A 21,552-nucleotide genomic window follows, 5' to 3' on the forward strand; every position below is an offset into this window, starting at 1 on the left:
CCTTTTTTGTCTGTATCACCTTTTTGACACTAAATAAGATTAAATGGGTACCTCAAGTTGGTCAAATCATGGGGTCTCACCCTCCTTAGCTAAAGTGATTTTTTTTTGTTCCTAAGGTCTAGACATATGAATCAAGTCATTCTAACGGCAGTTCTTAAGGGGACACTTTCACACTTTTTCCCTATTTGAAGATATGTGGATATGAACAGAAGAACTACTAGAATTATAGTTTCATCCTATGGGAACAGTTAACCTTAGAAAATTAAAATAGCCATTCAAAGAGAAGCTGAGACGAGTATGAAGACAGGGCATCGTTACAGAGATTGTGGTCTATTCAGACTCCATCACTATCCATCCTCCTCCTCCCCCTCTTCCTTCTTTTTTTCTTTTCAGTAGATCTCAAACTTGGCTGCACGTGGGACTCACCAGGATCCCACTTCCCGAAATTTTGATTTAAGTGATATGTTCTGTGACTTGGATATGAGAATCTTCAACAGCTCCACAGGTAATCCATGTACAACCTTGGTTGACAGACGCTGTTTAGGCACACATTAAGACAATAGGTTTGCCTCCTTTCCCCTATGCCATAAAAAAAAAATAAAATCATAGTTTAGTAGGTTTTCACTTTCTCTTCCTTTATTTTACCTACTATATTTGTTGAAATCACCTGAGGTATTAGTTACAGACTTTTTATCTTTCTACTTAGTTCTAATTTTTCAACAATTGAATTAATAAAACCAGAACTACTAAAATTAAGTTCAATTGTATAATTTTTTTTAATCTTTGTTTTTTAGTGTGTCGTTATTCACAACTGTTTCTTCCATTATGCATTTCTTCTATTTTTAAACTAATTTGATTTATTTCCGTCTTGCCATTCTAAAGTTTGAGTTTTTATTTCAGAAGATTTTCTTTGGATTGTAGAGTGGTTATCTGTTATTTTTGGCAATATCTCTTCCTTTTCTGGCTAGTAAGGCAGCAGTAATTTTCTTCTGGGGACTGTTCTCACATCGAATGCATTATTCCTTGTCTTTCAATCCTCTCTAACCTAAGGGCAGGCATATGAAGTAGCCTATTTCAATGAGACTCTCCACCTGAAATTTGTATTTGAAGCAGAGTGGACCCACGGGTCAAAAAACAGTTGGAGATGATTCCAACTAATTACAGGGCCCTGAAGAGATGACTTGAATAAGCTGCACTAATTCTTGTTCTTTACAGACCTGGTTATTTACATATTACATCTATCCTTCCAGTAAATTAATTTTTTTGTTTAAATCAGCCAGAGTCAGATTTTGTTGTTTGAATTCAAAATACAAAATAAACAAGAGAATTGGAACTAGGAATTTTTAAAGAAAGATGAATCTTCAGAAATATTTGGAACATTTGGAAAGTTTATAATTTGAAATTGTCTGAAATGCAGGAAAACTCATATTCATATTACAGATGGAAAACTTGCCATCCCTTATGATCAAGAAACATCTAATCATATGTGTCTGCACCATGACCTATATGTGAAAGTTCATACATAGTAATTTAATTTGTAATAGCTGGAAAATGGAAAAGACCCAAATGTTTATCAACTGGTAAATGGATAAAAAAATAGTTATACAAGGAATACTACTCAGCAACAGAAAGGAATGAACGATCACTACCTGCAACATCATAGTTAAATCCCAAACACATCATGCTGAGTAAAAGAAGCCAAACACAAAAGACTACATATTGTATGATCCCATCTATATGAGATTCCAACAAAAGGCAAAAATAAAGTCATACGAAGCACTAGCAGTTGCCAGAGTCGAGGCGTCGGGGGAGGGGGGACTGACAGCAGCAAAGGGGAATTAGAAATCATTCTAAGGTGAGGGAAATATTCTATACCATGATTATACATTTTTAAAAACTAATCAAACATCACACTTAAAATTAGTTAATTTTATTGTAAGTACATGTCAATAAAGCTGACAAAAGAACATTAAGAAAAATTTTATGAAAAAAGAGAAACATCTAATTAAGTTATGGCATGTGGTCTCCTAGGTGCTCTGTTAGGGCAAATCTCTTGGAAAATAGCTAGCTGTAAGCAATAAAACATACAATTATAATACTTATATGATCATGGTGAATAAATGCTTCTGAAGACACTGGATAAGTTGAGATGAAAGTGTCAAACCCAAATAATTAAAATGCTTACCTAGAGGCATTGTTTATAATGAAGTGTCTTTCCATGCCTGAGCTGAATAATTGCTCTTAGTGGTAAGGCAGAGATGATGATGATGATGAAGATAATGATGATAATAATAATAATAATAAATGAAAATTAACTATATGTGTTGATGAACTTCATCAACTGAATTTAGAACTTAACAAATTAGTGTAAGGGAAAAGTTTCTCCTTGAATGTAAAGAGTGACATCCAGGCCATTGATTTGACCATATCTCAGAGGTTGTGGAGTACACGGTCACCTACACTAGGAGTTTATAAACTATTGTCCATGGCCAGATTAGGCCCACAGCCTGTTTTTACACAGTCAGTGAGCTAAGAAATGTACATTTTTAAAAAGTTGTACAAAAGAAAACATCGAAGAATATGAGACGGGGACTGTATGTGGCCCACAAAGTGTAAAATATTTGCTATCTGATCTTTTACAGAAAAAGTGTTTGCCTATCCAGACCTAACAATAGCCCTGGAAACACTTCCCATTGAGTTTTTCTTGCCAGAGTAAGACAACAAATTCCCCACATTCCAACACACTAACTGACAAGCCCATAACCAGACTCTGACCTCAACATTATCAGTGGGGGAAAAAGGCAGAAACAAAATAGGAAAAATTAGATATATTTCCAGAAAGAATTGCTAGAGTTTGTTGATATATATCATCAAAATTATTGGGAAATTCTTTTAGAATTCAAGCCAAAGATGAAAATGCTTAACTGTGGATGTAGATGTTTAAAATATATATATATATATATGAGTGCATGAAATGTAGTATGTACTTGCATTTGGTGTGCGAGTTGGTGCAGGGAGTGGAAATCCTAAAAGTTTGCAGTTTCACAATATCCTTAAATGGTAATTTAAGCCAGAAAAGCAAGTTGAAGACATTGTAAATGAAATGGACCCTCTGATCTCAGCAGGAATGGTAGGGAGTTTGCAGAACCAAGGTGGTAGCATTTACATAACTCTTAACTTCAACAAGAAAGAGTCTTAAATTCCACAATAGTGTATGTTGACTTGACTTCTCTTGTTCAGTCTCTGCAAAGGGAGTAACAGGGAAAATGGCCCTACATACTATCACCAGTCAGAGAGAAGGATTCAAGGACTGGCTATTAACCCCATCAAATCACAAAAGCCACGGTATCAGTAGACTGATGTAATAGTACTAGTTAAATTAGCTGAGTCAATGTGGATCAAAACATTTAATTTACTTATACTATACTGCAAACACATCTTCAAAGGCATATATATTTCTTCTCATATATGTTTCCAAGTGCTGAGGTTCACCATATTCTCTTTAATTTATGATCCAAGGCCAAGTACTCATGACATATTTATATCCATTATTCAAATACCTCCTAACCTCTTTCAGAGATGTTTACTCAGTGGGAAATTAAATATATAATGATGTTCACTTGACCCTTTAGTATTCATTATTTTGTTTGCATGTGGCTTTAAAAAAAACATTGTCACTAACATGGAAGGGGAATAAAACAAGAGCCTCACCCCTAATATTTGAATGTCCTAGAGCAATGATAAAAATGGAGGTCTATATGTATGTCTATTATTTAAAAATATAAATCAAGAAATCTATTAAGTAATATAGGTTCTATCCCTCACCCACCTTGACAAATATATTTTCAAAATGACATAGATCCAAATTTAGAATTGTTGGATTCCTTAGAGTTCTAGGCCAGAACCAGGTGGCATGAAAAAAATGAGCTTTGTGTTCCATCAATTTCTCTTGTAGTTCACCGTTCTCTTCCTCCAATGGGCCTTGTGTGGGCCTTTATAGACTCTTGGTGTGCATATCTGAAATCTGTCTACCAGCCCATAAATATCTCTGCCCCTCGGCTACTATTTGGACTCCTGACGTGTGCAATGATATTTCAGTCTGACGTGGAAGGAGAGACACAGGAAAGAGGTTTGCAAGCACAATGGAAACCGTCATGACATTGTTTGGACGGTCAATTCCAGAATTGCGGATGCTAAAAGCAGAGGTTGGAATTGCATAGGCTCCGGGAGGTCACATCCTATTTCCAGTATTTCTAATTTCTCTTTCTAAGGGCCCTCTAAATTGTGAGAATGAGTGGAGGGCCCCTCTTGCTAGGGACTAATGGTAGTGTAGGCTCAGAAGCTGGTGTAGTTGAGAGTAAAAACTCACTTCAATCTTAGCCAGATTCTCTCTGTTCTATTTTGCAATGGTCTTGATTTGCATTTATATGGCCACTGAATTTAAAGAAATGGTGAGGTCCTCATATAATTTTACATATAAGTTTTTTTTTTTTTTTGTGAAGAGATCAGCCCTGTGCTAACATCTGCCAATCCTCCTCTTTTTTTTTGCTGAGGAAGACTGGCCCTGGGCTAACATCTGTGCCCATCTTCTTCCACTTTATATGGGACACCGCCACAGCAAGGCTTACCAAGCAGTGCATCAGTGCGTGCCCGGGATCTGAACCAGCCAACCCCAGGCCGCTGCAGCGGAGCACATGCACTTAACCACTTGCGCCACCGGGCCGGCCCCAACATATAAGTTTTTTTTAAGTTATAACCACTTACACAGTGATTTCCAAGCCTATAGGCTTCATAGTTATACATAGCAAAACATATTTATAAGCCCATTAATTAACATAAAATTATTCGCCACTTCCCCCTCTACTAAAACATATTTCCCTTTTTATCTATATGCTGAAATATGTGAGTGGGTGGGGAAATGGTCACTCATAAACAATAATTAGGACTCCCTCTTCCCTGTTCAATTCTAACGGCCTGGAATTTTACTTCTCAGTGGAGTTCCACATGAAGAGAACATGATCAGAACTGACTCAGAATGCTTCTAATACCCTAGAGGAGCTGCCCATTAGTTTCATACTCTTAATTGAATCCCTAGAGCTACCCTTATATATTTGCTTGTCCAGTTCTGGTTGGACGTTTTTTCCTTCAATTGTATTCTTTCAAAAACAAATAATCACCAACACCACCACCACCACCATCATCATCATCATCTTCATCATCATCATCATTGTTGCTTACATTAACCAGAATTCAACCCAGCTGCATGTGTAATATTTCTTTGTAAATCTGCCTGTGTAGAGAATTCTAGATTTATTGTTTTTTCCCTAAAAACGTTTATTCAATTGTTTATTAGAATCTCATTTTATTCATGTTAAACTCTGATGCTGAAGAAGAATTTAATAAAATTGAACCCCTTGATAAAAACTCTCAGCAAACTGGAGATAGGAAAGAGATTCCTCAGCTTGATATCAGCCATCTATGAAAAACTTAAGAGTCCGCAGCATAGTAATGGTGAAAGACTGAACACTTAATATTACTTTAATTCACAATTGTATGGGAAATCCTAGCTAAAGACATATAGGTTGGAAAAGGAGAAGTAAAAATGTCTTTTTTCACAAATATTACTGTGTACGTAGAGAATTCTAATGAATCTACAAAAGATCTACTAGAATTTAAGTGAATTTAGCAAGCTTGCGAGACACAAGGTCAACACACAAATACCTATGGTATGTCCATATACCAGCAACCAAAATGGAAAATGATTTTTAAATATACAAGTTAAATAACATGAAAATATGGTGAGGGATAAATTTACGAAAACGTGTGCAATAACTGAACATTGAAAACTATAAAACTTTGCTTAAAGAAATTTAAAAAGAACAAAAATAAGAGTAGATATATACTGTATTCATAGATCAGAAGAATGATTGTTATTAAGATTTTATTTCTGTACAATAAGTGTGTAGATACAAAACAATTCCAGTCAAAATCCCAGCAGACTTTTCTTGTTTTTAAATTGAAATGGACAATTCTAAAATTCCTGTGAAAGTGCAAAGGACCAAAGCAGACAAGATACTTATGAAAAAGTAGAAAAAAGTTGGAAGATTTATTCTACTTTTTTGTTGTTTTTAGTGCTTTCCAGGTGATTCCAACTCCTAGTGACCTTGTGACTAGGAGAATGAAACACCGCTAGGTGTTTTTGCTCCATCCTCTCACCTTCTGGCACTGTGTCAGATAATGCTCCACTGCTATTCATAGGGTTTTCATGGCCAGTTTTTTTGGAAGTGGGTGGCCAGGTCCTTCTTCCTAGTCTGTCTTAGTCTGGAAGCTCTGCTGAAACCTGTCCACCGTGGGTGACCCTGCTGGTATTTGAAATACTGGTGGCATAGCTTTCAGCATCACAGCAACACGCAGCTGCCACAGTATGACAACCAACAGGTGAGTGGTATGGTTCCCTGACTGGGAAAGGCACCTGGGCTGTGGCAGTAAGAGTGCTGAATCCTAACTACTAGACCACCAGGGCTGTTGCCTGATTCTGATAGTTAAAAGTTGATTTCAAGAGTTAATCAAGATAGATGGACATAAAGATAATTTACAGGCCACTGGAACAGAATAGAGTGTCCAGAAGTAAATCCACATATATTTGATATAGCCTTATCATTAGACCTAGCAATTCCATTGCTTGGTGTTTACCTAGGAGAAATGCAAACAGGTGTCCACATAGAGACTTGTACACAGTTGATTGGCCAATTGTTTTTTCATAAAGGTACCACGGTAATTCAATGGGAGAAAAGATAGTTTTTTTCAACATATGATACTGGAACAACTGACTAGTCATATGGAAAAAAATATATATCAACCACACACCTTACTCACACCATAAACAAAAATTAAAAAGAAATGGAACTTAGGTGTAAATAAAATATAAGAGCAGATGCTAAAACTTTACTAAAAGAAAACATAGGAGAAAGTTCTTAATACCTTAGACATGACACAAAGGCATTAATCACTAAAATATGTATATAATTTATACTCCAGAACTTTTGGAGTTTTGGACTTGAGCTGAAAACCGTCTCTTTGTTTAGTTTCCTCCCCTGCTGTATTATTTTCCTACGACTGCCATAACAAGTTACCACAGGCCAGGCGGCTGAAAGCAGCAGGAATTTATTCTTTCACCATTCTGAAGGGTAGAATTCAGCAATCAAGGTGTTGGTATGGCTATGCTCCCTCTGAACGCTCTAGGGAAGAATACTTCCTGGCCTCTTCCTAGCTTCTGGTGGCTCCCAGTAATTGTTGGTGTCCCATGACCTGTAGCTGTGTCTCTCCAATCCCTATCCTCATCGTCATATGGCCTTTTTCGTCATGTGTGTCTCTTCTGTTTTTTGTGGGGTTTTTTTTGGTGAGGAGGATTGTCCCTGAGCTAACATCCATGTCATTCTTCCTCTATTTTGTATGTGGGATGCTGCCATAGCATGGCTTGATGAGCGGTGTGTAGGTCTGTGCCCAGGATCCAAACCCATGAACCCCAGGCCACCAAAGCAGAACATGTGAACCTCTATGCCACCAGGTTGGCCCCATCTGTATCTCTTCTCTTATAAGGACAACAGGTATTTACTTTAGGGCCTACCCTAATCCAGTATGATCTCATCTTAACATAACTAATTACATGGGAAGAGGCCCTATTTCCAAATAAGTTCACATTCTGAGGGTCGCATCCTGGTAGATGTGAATATTGGGGGGACACTATTCAACCCAATACACCTTCTTGGATGCTTTCTTTACTTCCTTACAGATTTCTCCTAAGAGTGTTCCCTTAACAAATTTTGCCTCAGGCTCTGCTTCTAAGAAATCTGAAATCTGACTCAAAACATATTATATTCCATGGAACTAGCAAAGTATATAGCACACAATGAAATACGTATATTTAATGATAAAACATATACCTTATCAGGAAAATGAGTAATATGTGTGAATAGGAAATTGATACATATGTGTAAATAGAAATTGGTAAATATGAGAGGACACTTCATATTAGGGAGCGTTTTGGAAATTACTCTCTTATACTGTTTTAGGGCATGATTTTGCAAAAAATAACTTCTGGAGGGAAATTTGGCCTCATTAAATATGTAAAGCTATTTATTAAGCACCTGCTATCTTCTAGGTGGTCAAGACACATTAGTGAAACAAACCTAACAGATATCTCTGCCCTTCGGAAGCTTACATTTTAGTGGGAAAGTATATAAAATTATTAAATTCTACAGAAATGTGTATATGTGTTTATATATACATACACACATACATATATATGAATTAAAATGTGTATATATATATATACACAAATTCAACATAGACATTTCTATAGAATATATTTCATATACTTTCCCACTAAAATGTGAGCTTCCTAGGGCAGAGATTTCTGTCAGTTTCATATATATATATATAATTATATCTATAAATATAAATATATATATTTATAATTTACATTTAAATAAATTTATATTATATATATTAAGTAAATTATAAATATATATATCTCCTGTTGGTTTTGTTTCTCTGCAGAAGCCTGTACAGCTGTTTACAGACATGTATTTCAAACATGTTCTTACACTTAAATTCAGTTGTCCTTATAATTACTTCCAGTATATATTTAACCTGGAAAGGAAATACTGAAGTGTGTATTACTTGCAATAAAAATGAAGATGGAAAGAGCAGAAAGCAAGCGGAAAGCTAACAAAGGGAAGGATGAGACTTGATGGATTATAATCAAGTAACATTATTCAACTTCATGTAGAAATTCTACAGGCTTAACTAACTTCCATGAAATTCTACAGGCTTAACTAACTTCCATGACAATAAGGAGTCCAAAAATAAAAGAATGCCACATTACAAAGCAGGACAAGATTTCAATAGATCTATCATAATTCTTTATAATTATTTTGTTTATGATTGTTTATAATTTTGCTTTTCATTATGCTCGCTAAACTATTTTCTGTTATGCTCACAAAGAATAACGTCAAGTTAAATCATAGAGTTAAACACCAAATTTTTGAGCCAAGATAAAACAACCAACCATAAGACTCTCCAAATCATCAAAAACTGGAATTAAGGAAACTGAAATCTTAATTGATCATGTGTAAGAATGTATCTGTAGCTAGTAGAATGTATGGGAGAAACAAAAGAATTCTCTATACACTAGCTTTGTTGGCACCATTGAATTAATTGATATTGGCTCAATGAAAAGTTAAGGGAAGCCATCATACAGAAGGAAGCCATGTTGTAACTATATACGACTCTGACTCACCAGTAACTATATACGACCCTGACTCACCAGCCCCCTAGTTTGCATGTAGCCTAGATGATTAAACACCTGGCTCCGGAAAGATATGTATGCTCTGTTGGTTTTATGGCTCTTGCTTACAATAGACCTCCCTGCTGCAATATGGCATAACTTTGTTCTTTAAGTTTCCTCAGGAATGTAACAACCTCCAGGAAGAAAGTTCTATGCCGGTATCCATCACTGGTGACAGAAGAAAGAGATGATACAGCGTCTCAACGTCTGTCCCACCAGATGGTCAACATTCCAAGACCTCCCTTTTCAGCCCATTTTCCCTGCCTAACTGCCTCAAGATTTTGTAGTTTTCAGATGGTTCTCTCAGATGCTACTCCCCCATCTTCCACCTTGCTGGCAAGCTGTAATAAAGCCCTTTCTCTCCTACCACCTTGCCTCTTGACTATTGGCTTGTCTTGCATGAGTAGATGACCCCATTGGGTAGTAACAGTTTTGCTTGAAATTCCATCTTAAAAAATGGAAAAATCAAATTTTCTTTTACACTAATTTCTGCCATAATGGTAAACAGCAATTTTTAAATGTTCTTTATATGCCAGGTATTAAGCTTAGTCCTTTTTCTACAAAATTTTCTGTTACATATATCCTATTCCTAAGTCTGTTCCTCACATTCTTCCACTAAAATATATCAATGATATCCTTACACAAGTAATGAAACTATTGTCTGCTACAGTAGTCCCCTCTTATTCACAGGGGATACATTCCAAGACCCCCAGTGGATGCCTGAAACTGCAGATAGTGCCAACTCCTATATACTATGTTTTTTCCTATGTATACATACCTATGATAAAGTGTAATATGTAAATTAGACACAGTAAGAGATAAACAAAAATAACTAATAATAAAATGGAACAACTATAACAGTATATTACAATAAAAGTTATGTGAATGTGGTCTCTCTCTTTCAAAATATCTTATTGTACTATACTCACCTTTCTTCTCATGATGATGTGAGATGATATAATTTGAGCTGAAGCCTATATTTTGAGCTGAAGTGAGGTGAATGACGTAGGCATTGTGAAGTAGCCTTAGGCTGCTATTGACCTTCTGACATATCATCAGAAGGAGGATCATCAAGTCATGAGGATGTCAATGGTTGGATATCAGGAGCAGATGATGTCATGGTTACTTGAACACAAGCACTGCGATACCAGGACAGTTGATCTGATAAACAAGAGGGTTAAATGACTAACCCGTGGGTAGTATATACAACCTGGATATGATGGACAAAGAGATGATTCACATCTCAGGTGGGACAGAGTGAGACAGCATGATATTTCATCATGCTGCTCATAATGGTGAACAATTCAATAAATTTGTAAATCGTTTATTTATGAAATTTTCCATTTAATATTTTTGGACCACAGATGACGACAGATAACTGAAACTACAGAAAGCAAAACTGTGGATAAGAGGAGACTACTTTATTTTGTGATCAACTCCTACAGCTGATCTGTGCCATGCCAATACAGAAGTGTGAAAAGAGAAAGATAGTATTGCTCTCACAAGTGATTTTTAGCCTTTTCAAATTATGAGTAAGATAAACTATTCACAGATCCACATAGACCCATGCTAAACAACTGTGGCATTCTTAGACCACACACCATCTTGCAGATTCCTTGTGACACACTGCCAAATAAATGCTTGAAATTAAACCCTTGACCCATTGAGGGGAATTCGGGTCAGGGATTACCTACAGAAGTTGCAATAGGTTTTGAGATAAAGGCCCCGCAGTGATTTCAAATTCACTCTTACTGCTGTGATGCTGCTTGTTTTTTTTTTTTTTTTTTTTTTTTTTCCGGTTTATGTCAAAGAAGCAATACAATGTTAAAACTACCTTCAATTTCCAAATGGAAAATTCTACTCTTCCATAGTAAGAAAACAAACAAAATACATCAGATTCGTATCCTATTCGTGGCAGGGTTTATTACTTTTTTTACTTTCATGGAAACACTTCAAAAACTTTGTCTTCCCAATTGAATGCCTGAACTCAAAGAAAACTCAAACAGACCCTCATTTTAATAATATTTTAGTTCCACATTTTAAACAAGTTCCATTATCACAAAAGGCCTCAGGCTAATAGCTGCTCCTTCATGTCAAAAAGTCTGTGGCTAGGATCAGAAAAGAAAAGAAATGGACTATTCCCTGTTCATCTCATTTTATCTGCACAATCCTATGCTATTTTCATTCTAGGAGACTGTAGAAGCATGAGGTCTGAGCTCTTTCCCATACATTTATGACTACAATTTTTATTCCAATATGTCAACTAAAGTTCTTGACAAGACCAGATGAATCAGGTCCCTTGGATCTATGTTAATCACATTATAGCACAGAAACACTCTGAAAGTCCAGTCCCTTATCATCTAATCACGTTCTGAGCCTGTCCCCAAGTCTTGTGTGGAGAAAAACAGATGGTAGTAAAGTTTTGAGAAATGTGTTAAATCAACACATTCCCTGACTGGAGCATGAAAAGTCTTAGACCGACACTGCCCATTCAGCCCAGTGAGTTTTCTGAGATCATAGGAAGGAGAAGGAAAGAGGTTCTTGTCTCCCACCAAGCAAGAGGGTGCCTTGATCGTTCACTCCTGGCTCTTAGGGAAAGCAGGCGAGAAAAATAGAAAGCAAAAAAAAAAAGAAAAAATGTAAGAACTAATTTAAAATCTTTAATTCTAAATGACAGGGAAACAAGTAAATGCTGTGCCGTTAGCTGCTATTGTTTTGGCTAAATGGTAGGCATTTAGCTTTGAGAAAGTGGTCAGCTTAGTAGAGGGCGGGAAGAAACAAATGGACCTTGGTAATTCTGTAAAAATGCCGTTATACTGAACAAGTGGCCAATTTTCAGAGGTGACTAATAGCACACCTTTTACTGTGGATGAATTGTTATTCATGACAATAACAAGGAAAGCCAAACATCAAACAAGAGGCTTGGCTTTGCTTTAAAATTACTTTGATTTAAAATTAGGATGGCATGATTCCAATTCTGTTTTTATTTAAATCCTTATTGGAATAACTTAACAGTAATACAGTACTTTATATAAACTTAAAACAATGTAATGTAGTTGATATACAATCTATTTTTACATTACTATAGATAGATCTATCTGTATGTGTACATTTACACACATATGGACACTGAAGGGAAATGCTCATCACCGAATTTTTGAAAGATTATATAAAAGAATACGAGTTGCATGTGTGTATGTGCTGTACAATACGAAACGTGATAGCTAACTTTTATTTGTTACATTATCGTTTTTGTTAAGATATAGAATATTATGATTCCTTGGGGATAAATGCTTTTGAATTATCACTAATACAGAAGAAACCATCAAGATCAATGTTAAAAGTGGCACTGTATATAGAAATTGTGTCTTTAGTTTTAAAAAAAAGCATTATTACTATGTGATTTCTGGCACATAGTCTCAGTGACAGAAATAATATGAACATTAATAGGTTAACATTTAAAACCTAGTAATAATTTTACCAATATATTTTATTTAGAAGGTAAATACATACAAATTTTAAAACTATTACCATTAAGTGAACAATATCATAATGACATCTGAGTTGGTGGCACAGATCCTCCCTCCTTTTATATCTACCAGGAACATCGTGGTAGCAGTCGCACACTCCAGTTAAAGCAGGATGGAGTGGTATAATTGCTACATCACTGATGTATGAGTGTAGCTTAATTAATGGAATTGAAGCTGCTACACTCACACTCTTATTGCATTTATCTTATTTCACTTGGTTTCCCTATGCTGTTGTGGTCACTGAAGTGCTGTTTCTCACCAACATGCTGTAGTGGTTCTTGTCTGGCTGCTGTATCTTAGCGGCTATCTCAGGATGTTGTGAGTACAATTCTCTGTTTGCTCAGGAGTATGCTAATTAAAGTCTATTGTCTACCTGAGATTCTGCTAAAAAAAGCAATTAAAAATGTTCCATCCCTCCTCCTCTAAAGAGTAGGTAGAGACAATTAGGAAAATGGCATTTGTTAATTGCCTTTGAGTTATACATTATACCCTGACAATGTTATACACGTAAAACTTTAATTCCCTTCAACAAATTTCTGGCTTAATTCTTTGCTCTCATTCTTTAATTTTCAGAGAAAATAAACTTATAAGAGGGAGAAATAAATGGAGACGAAGACAAATGTACCTTCCTACCTTGATCATGGCCAATGCTACATCTCTTTAAATATGCCAATCAACTCATTTTCTTTAGGATATCAGCTCAATTTTGCTTATTTCTTTCAACTTCTTCCAAGGGACCAAGCAACTGCTTTGTTGTACAGAAATAATATTTTAAGACATTATAACAAGATTATTTGTTTGGCTTTGTGAAGAGGCATCGAATGGAACACCAGAAGTCCCGAATTGTAACTCTGGATGTATTGAAAGTTTGACTAGGACAAATCCCATTACATTTCTAGGTCTTCATTTCTCATATGAATTAGGAGGAAGCATGAATAAATGACTTTTAGAAACTCATTAATTCTGACATTTTTGTGATTCCTTTTATGTTTACTCCTTGGCCAGCTGCAATTGTACAGGTAGGTTCATATTGAAAACAAAATATGTTTCTTTATATCAGTAATTAAAGGAATGATAAAGATACTCTAACACATATAAATAATTTTATTCTGTGCCACTGATTTTTTTAATTCATAACTGTCCTTGAGATCTAATGAGCTTAAACAATAGTGCTAGTATTCTAGGCATTGTGAGTAGTATAATGTGACAATAACAAGAAAGTCCTTCTTCCTCCACAGTATTTCCTTCAAATGCTAAAATGATGAGTAAAATTAAACCTTTATATCATCATTCTTTCTGTTCATAAATGTTCTGGGAAGATATGTTTTATATATGAAAAAAATATAAATATTTATGTGCAGGGTCATCTTTGGGTAAGGATAGACAAAGTCTATATGCATTATCCTCTGTCTACTTTGAAAGCCAAATAAGTTTATTTCAACACGTCTCCAGCATTTGTTCTCTGATACTAATCTTCTCCTCTTGCCTCTCAGCAATCTCATAACTTCACTACCTTTATATTCTTACCACTTGCTCACCATACAGGAAACACATACAAATACTTGAAGTAATTTTGAACTGTTTCATTGAATCAAAAAGATATGACTCTGGGACACAACCAAGCTGATTTGAATCTCCAATCTAAGATGTGACCTTGAACAATTGAAATTACTAAACTTCTCATTTGCTCGTCTCTCAAATGGATAATGTTGTCTGCTTCAAAATGTTGTTACAATAATAGAATGACACATTATTTGAGGTAGATGCAATAAAAGACACCTAAAAATTCACTTGAATTTCATAAAATAGTTTTTTTAAGTAAATATACTAGTAATAATTTAGTGTGTTATACTTTTGAATACGTTTGTTTGCTATTAACTGTCAGTACACTGATCTAATGGAATGAAGCACCAATGGTCGCCATCTTCAGTCCAAAGTCTCTTGTAAGTATCTCTTGCTTCTTCCCCTTTTCTTTATTTATACTGCCATTGACTTTTATCAGCTCATCACGATCCCATACCATGACTATTGTAATAGACCCTTAAAGGGTATCTCTTCATTCTTCTCTGGTCTTTTCTCTCTTTTGCTTTTACAATATTTCATTAGAAGATGGCTCTAGTCATACCTTTCTCAACTTTTGCACTTTGTGACATAGTTGCTACTGACTGAAGGATAAAGAGTAAATCTGTTTGCAGAGTCTGAAATGTCTCTGAAAACTCATCTTAATCCCATTTTCTGTTACTGTCATGACTTATGTTTCCTACAATCTAGTTGTATTAAATTTCTCCTATTTTCTTAAATATAATATTTTGTTACAAGTATCTGGGCTTTATCCTACATGTTCTTTCTTATCTTTCTAATAAAATACCACTCATCCTTATAGTCCTGAAGGACCCAGCTTAAATATTTCTTTCCCGGTTTCTCATCATAGATTTGTCACACCTTCCATTATGGTTTCTATGGCATTTTTCATAACACAATGTAATTACTTGTGGTTGTGTCTTCCCCAACAGGGGCTACAACTGTTACCTCTGTAATTTCAGCATAATGAGAATGGGTAGGGAGGCAGAGAGAGAGAGAAATAAATAATGAACTATGTGCCTGTTGAAAAGAGAAATTACATTGTAGGAATCACTTTACAGGTTAGAGTGATATTAAGTAGAATAATAAGATTTCATATTATCCCCCCAAATTTATTTGTTGAACACAGAGATAGACATAAACTAAACTTCATATGTTGCTAGATTATAACAATACATCCCTTCTTAATCTGAGGCCCGGTATCATTGTAGTCCTAACTAATTTCATAGAATATTTACTTGAACTCAGTATGTTCCAGCTCATGTCAAAAAAAAATTGGCTCATGTTTATCAATTCAATGAGACAAGGGATATTTTAAATCATAATCAGCTGGAGTTATTCTATTATTCTCTTTTTTCCTCCCCTCTACTCCCCTCCTCTCTTCTCTTTTATTCATTCCATTCTATTCCATTCTTTTTTTTTTTTTTTTTTTGGTGAGGAAGATTAGCCCTGAGCTAACAGCTGTTTCCAATCCTCCTTTTTTTGCCGAGGAAGATTGGCCTTGGGCTAACATCCATGCCCATCTTCCCCTACTTTACATGGGATGCCACCACAGCATGGCTTGACAAGCAGTGCGTCGTGAGCCCAGGATCCGAACCTGCAAACCCCGGGCTGCCGAAGCAGAGCACATGCACTTAACTGCTACGCCACTAGGCCAGCCCGGATTCTATTCCATTCTATTTGCTTTCCATTTATATTGCAAAGGCAGGAGACAAGGAGAGAAAAGTATGCACCTATGGATCGGATATTTGGGTTGAAAGAAGCCTTAATGGGTAGGAAGATATTGAAGATAAGTTTATCTACTTCACATTTTTGTCTGCCCTGTTCTGATCAAAGCATATCAACTAGATATAGTCAAGTAATTGTAGGCTGTTAAGATTATAGAGGGATATATGTAAGCCTTGTGTAGAAAAACACAAATACATTTCTGTTGATCAAGAAATGAGGATGTGTATAAATTGAAGTCATGTCACTTTAACAGGAAAATTTTATCACTTTCAGCCTCCCATGCAGAAAGAACATCATCATTATTAGCAAGAATCAGAGATGAGATGCAAGGAGGTAAGCTTGAGAATACGTATGTGGGTGATTTGATTTTAATTGCAAGTCATGTACAGGTCCCTTTTAAGTATGGTGCAAGTTTCCATTTCCTTCTCTGTGGCATTTTTGTTAAGTGACTTGAGGGTGAATAGTAGCAATTCTGGAAGATGATTAAGTCTCTGTATAAGGTTGACATTTAATTCAACTGACTACCAAGTGTGACTGCAAAGTAAGAGGATTGCATTTAATGTCTGGATTTTGGAATTAGTATCATTGTTTCAGTATTACAGGTTATATAATGACACTAAAATGTATTTTATCTTTCAATCTATTACTTTTTTTCTGTTAGAATAACAGCATTGCTATTAAGAATAAAAAAAAATGGGACCGGCCCCATGGCGAAGTGGTTAAGTGCGCATGCTCTGCTGCTGGCGGGCCGGGGTTTGGATCCAGGGCGTGCACGGCTTGTCAGGCCATGCTGTGGTGGTGTCCCACATAAAGTGGAGGAAGATCGGCATGGAGGTTAGCTCAGGGCCCGTCTTTCTCAGCAAAAAGAGGAGGATTGGCATGGATGTTACCTCAGGGCTGATCTTCCTCACAAAAGAAAATAAAAATAAAAAAAAATAGCATTGGTTCTTACAGCCACAAAAAACCTTACGTTTTTAACTGTCATTACTCTGACCTTTACCAACCTTACTATTCCCACCTAGAAACCCAATCTGTCCTTTTGCAGCAGGACTACCTTTTAAAAGATTAAATATCTTGGTGGTTATTTTTTTCCTACCAATTCTATAATTTATATTTTAGCTCTGCCTTATTACTATGTCTTTATGCCTTAATTGCTGTACAACAGATGAAGACATCCACCCAAGAGTTATGTGAAGGAAAATTTAAAAAAACACAGGAAATAGTATTTTCTATTTGGATGCTAAACAGCTATGTTATATGCAAAGGGGTAAAGGAAAAAATAGAAACTGAATGATCAATAAAACAATGACACGTTATAAGGCTTTTCTCAACCCACTTTTGTGGTTCCATGGCATGATCATTCTGGTTAGACGTCTCAACATTCATTAAGCAACATCAACTAAGCTTCCTGTTTGACAAATAGTCAGAGAAAACTGTAATACTGCAATATGCTACCTGGTAATATAGTCTTTGTTAGTTTTATAAAATACAAACTTTAACATAGCCCAACCTGTGTTAAAAATTGGCTATGAAATTAACAGCCATAGGGGATTTCCAGAAAAATTATACTATTCTCCAGGTAGACTAAATACTTTTCCTAGTTACACCCAGACCGTGGGGAGATGTGTAAAGCGATTGAAATATTAGACCACCATAAAATCGACATTTGGTTCTTTGCATCAGCTAACTTTGAATATTAGTATAAGAAATAATTTGCATGTTCATGGGAGAGTATCTAATACATATATTTAAAGATCAACCTTATACTCTGCTATCTCTTTACAATAATTTAGCCCTATCCTTATAAAACATAGATTTAATGTGATTTTCCTTTTTACAATGTCCTCTTCACCATCTTCATGCAAGATTGAAGAAAAAATTATCACTGAAAATTAATTAAACCAAATATGCTTGACTTTTCCTTTTTTGAAACTACCATTTTTAGATTTTTTTAAAAGCAGTCTTTCTTTAGTTTTAGTAAAGCTCCTTCATCCCCCAACCTCCACCTTAAGCTGAACACTGCCACCAATTAATTGCTTCTTTAGCTCTCCTTTCAACAAGCTGTTTTCTGGAGAAAATACGCTGGAAAAGAACACGGCTTGTTTTTTTTCTACTCCTAATTCTAAGCTTATCTGAGCCAGCACTACTGAGCCTTTCGGCAACCACCTGTGAGTGAAGAATTGAACTCTTTGAAAGTCCAGGTACTTGCTTTTGTTCACAGGAGAGATAAATACTCAGATGGAGAGTGGAATCTGAACCTAAAAATAAAAACAGCCAAAACAGATCCTGACACAGACACACAAAAAGCCAATTACGATTCTCTGGACTTTGGGGAAAACAACCACATTGGCTCCACAGTTGTTGAGCTGGGTCTTTTTGACATTCAAAAGGCTAAGGAGTTGAGCATTTGGCTGAGTCTTACCCACCCTGAGCCTGGGAAGAGGGGATGGAGCACAAAAGAATAGAGAGGGTCTTCCCTCGTTCCTAGAAGAGGGTTGATAGCTGTATCTGAATCAAATACATACAGGACAAAACATGTTTGCTTTTCCTCACTTTGACATCTCAGTTACAAAGAATATTTTTAAACAGCAAACAAGAGTTTTAATGATCAGACAGGGAAAAATAACTCTTAATCTGAGGGGCTCCATCAGCCTTTTAAAAGAGAATTATAAAATAGAAGTGCTAGAGGAGAAATACACACACAGGAAAAAAATGATTAAAAGATCGGAGATCTGAATGGAATACAAAATCAAATTTTGGGTTGCTTCTTAACAACATGACCTTGAAATATAAAAATACTTTAATTAGAAATGGTTTCCAGTTTTGTAGGTAAGGAGATTGGAAGTTGCCGTTTCATCCTGAAAACAAGTAAAATGCCAAACACACTAAAAAATCAACAATTTCTCTTCGATCCTTAAGAGAGGGGAGGCCACAGGGCAAACAACTGTCCCCAGGATTAGAGAGACCACAGGCTAATGCAGGGAGTCAGAATTTCCCAGAGCAGAGGCGCAGGAGCAGAAACTTCTTTGGGAACCAGTGGTGAGTAGGAAAACCTGAACTGGAATTGACAGATTGCTGGAGGCTCAGAGTGGACAGAGCTCTGAGAGTTAAAAACTCCATGGGAATCCAGTCATGGGAGGCCCCCCACATTATTGTGAGATTTGCCTCTATGAGCTCGACCAGGTTCCCAAAGTAAATATCAGAGAAAAATCTCCTCCTGTTTCTAGAAAAAGAACCATTTTGAGATATCCCAGAGAATTCTATTTTTCTTAAGAAGGCCTGCCCTCAGGGAAAACTAGTTAACCAGAGCCCAAGCTGTTGGGGTTTTTATCAAAGCCTAAGTGACCTAGGAGAAGGGAAATACTCTACTGCAACACACTTTAGCCATCCAGTCCCACTTAAGTGGTAATTTCAGGAGGATATATTTATTTAAAAATCACACTTAAAAATCATCTGTAAATATTTGGGAGAAATGTTCTAGGCAGTTACTTAAATGGCTTATGGAAAAGTAGTGACTACCAAGATGTGAGATACAAAAAAGGGTTTGTGGGTCATATTTTCCATTTCTTTCTCCAATAAACTTTCCTTATCTAATGAATAGATCTACCATTTTCAAACAATTGTGTCATTCAATGCTCCTGAAAAATATTTCTACATTGGTGAAACACCCTGCACTCAAGGCCATCATAACCCAAAATATCCCTCCACCTTATAAGCATATTTTTCAGAAGTCCTACAAATTACAGAATCATTCCTTTAATTAAATAATTTGATTACCTAACGGAGTAGGACAGAGAAATTCCTGTTGCATCGTGAAGAACATATGCTTTCGGGTCACCACTTGTGACCTTAGAAAATAATTTTATCTTGCCGAAGCTCTCATTTTTTGTATATATCTATATATGATATAAATACCTAACTTACTCTGTTTCTTCAAGGAATACTTAAAACCTTATTTCCTTGGGGCTGGCCCTGCAGCATAGAGATTGAGCTCCGTGCACTCTGCTTCAGTGGCCCATGGTTCAACGGTTTGAATCCCTGGGCGCAGACCTACACCACTCATCAGCCGTGCTGTGGTGGCGACTCACATACAAAACAGAGGAAGACTCACACAGATGTTAGCTCAGGGCCAATCTTCCTCAAGCAAAAAAAAAAGAGGCAGATTGGTAACAATCTCAGAGCAAATCTTCCTCACCAAAAAAAAGCCAAACAAACTTACTTTGTTTATGCAAACTCTTGGTATAGAGCAGAGGAAGCCATGTTAAATCAATTGAGGCATAACTTTGATCAAAATTCTGTTTTAAAATCAAAGAAAGCATCCCGGGAAGGGTTAAGGTCTTCTTTATGAGAATTAGATTCAGAGAGACTATAACATGCTTCCCCTGATATTTTTTGGAGGGGTTAAAAACTATAAAGGGCTTTGTCTGGCCCAGCCGTCTATATCAGGTGGGGCAGGCAATGCAGTTAGAGGCAAGGAGTTTAGGAGTAAGGTGGATACAGTGACAAAAGTGTACAGATGAGTGTCTTAGTCCATTGGGGCTGTTGTATCAGAAGTCCACAGACTGGGTGGCTTATAAACAACGGAAATTTCTCTCTCCCAGTTCTGGAGGCTGGGAAGTCCATGATCATGGCATGTGCAGATTCAGCATCTGGGGAGAGGCTGCTTTCTAGACAGCTGTTTTTCCACCGTAACCTCACATGGCACAAGGGACAATGCACCTCTCTTGCATCTTCTTTTACAAGGGCACTGATCCCATTCAGGAGGGCTCCGCCTTCATGACCAAACCACCTCCAATGGCCACATCTCCTCATACCATCAGCTTGGGATTAAGTTTCAATATATGAATTTTAGGGTGACAGAAACAAGGAGGGAAAGAAATTTCTAAAAGTCTGCCAGAAACCCACTTAGAGCAAAAAAAACAAAACAAAACAAAATATACTTTATGGTCAAAGTATATTTAAAGAATCACTAGTGGAATACATTTTAAAATTCATTTGTATTTATTGAATTCCGACTTCATAGTATATATTTTTATCTCAGACTCTGCTTTTACTGTCTAAATTTATGTCATTTCAATTTCCAATGACGATGAGTGTCAGCAATAAGTGAGAAGAAACCTAAAAAGATATTAAATCTATCTTTTACATCTTATTGTTTTCTGTCTTTATTTATTCTCATTGTCATTGATTAACATATATTGTTGGAATAAGGCACTCAGTGTATTTTCCATTCAACTTTGAGTGCTATCTAAAATGAAAGAAGCATAATACACGAAGACACTGAGCATTTTGGTATCATGATCTCAACAGCTTTCAATATGACACTATCATCAAGGCTTAGAGACATTAAGAAGAAACCACTAA

Source organism: Diceros bicornis, chromosome 27, assembly GCF_020826845.1.
Source record: "Diceros bicornis minor isolate mBicDic1 chromosome 27, mDicBic1.mat.cur, whole genome shotgun sequence".
Taxonomy (NCBI): Eukaryota; Metazoa; Chordata; class Mammalia; order Perissodactyla; family Rhinocerotidae; genus Diceros; species Diceros bicornis.